Source organism: Mercenaria mercenaria, chromosome 4, assembly GCF_021730395.1.
Source record: "Mercenaria mercenaria strain notata chromosome 4, MADL_Memer_1, whole genome shotgun sequence".
Lineage (NCBI taxonomy): Eukaryota > Metazoa > Mollusca > Bivalvia > Venerida > Veneridae > Mercenaria > Mercenaria mercenaria.
The window spans coordinates 74,770,247-74,770,966 of record NC_069364.1 but is presented as its reverse complement, the minus strand read 5'-3'; positions in this window follow the sequence as shown (position 1 = coordinate 74,770,966).

Sequence of the window (720 nt, the reverse complement as noted above, 5' to 3'; positions counted from 1 at the left end):
CATCTGCTGGTCATGACCAACCTCCCTATCAACTTTCATGATCCTATGCCCAAGCGTTCTTGAGTTATCATCCGGAAACCGTTGAACTGTTCTAGGTCACTGTGACCTTGACATTTGACCGACTGACCTCAAAATCAATGTAAGGTCATCTGCTGGTCATGACCAGCCTCCCTATCAACTTTCATGATCCTAGGCTCAAGCGTTCTTATCATCCAGAAACCAATTGGTCTACATACAGACAGACCGACCGACATCTGCAAAACAATATACCCCTCCTTCTTTGAAGGGAGGCATAATAAAGAAAAAAACAGCTATTTAGTGCGTTGTAACCTAAAACACCATTGTCACAGAACCTGTATTCATAAATATTTTAAGGTTAGACCCAAGAATGCTAAGTGTTCAATTTGTCAACTTACAGTAAAATTACGTAATGCATAGTGTAGCTGGAGAAGGCACTCTAAAGCTTCCTCTAGAATAAGAAATCATAGTTTAAGTCTCAACATTGATGGATATCGGGCCCTAGTTTGGAGATTAATTTCAGAACTTTCGCATTAAAATGGCTGTATTGTTTAAACTGTCCCATTAGCCGATAAGGCCAGACCTTGGTCATGTGTTCTTATTGACCACAATGTATGATAGCAAACTGCTGTAAATCGTCGTTTTTTTTTTCATGGCATTTGTAAACATACGCAGTAAACTGCGAAAAATCTGAAGTCAAAA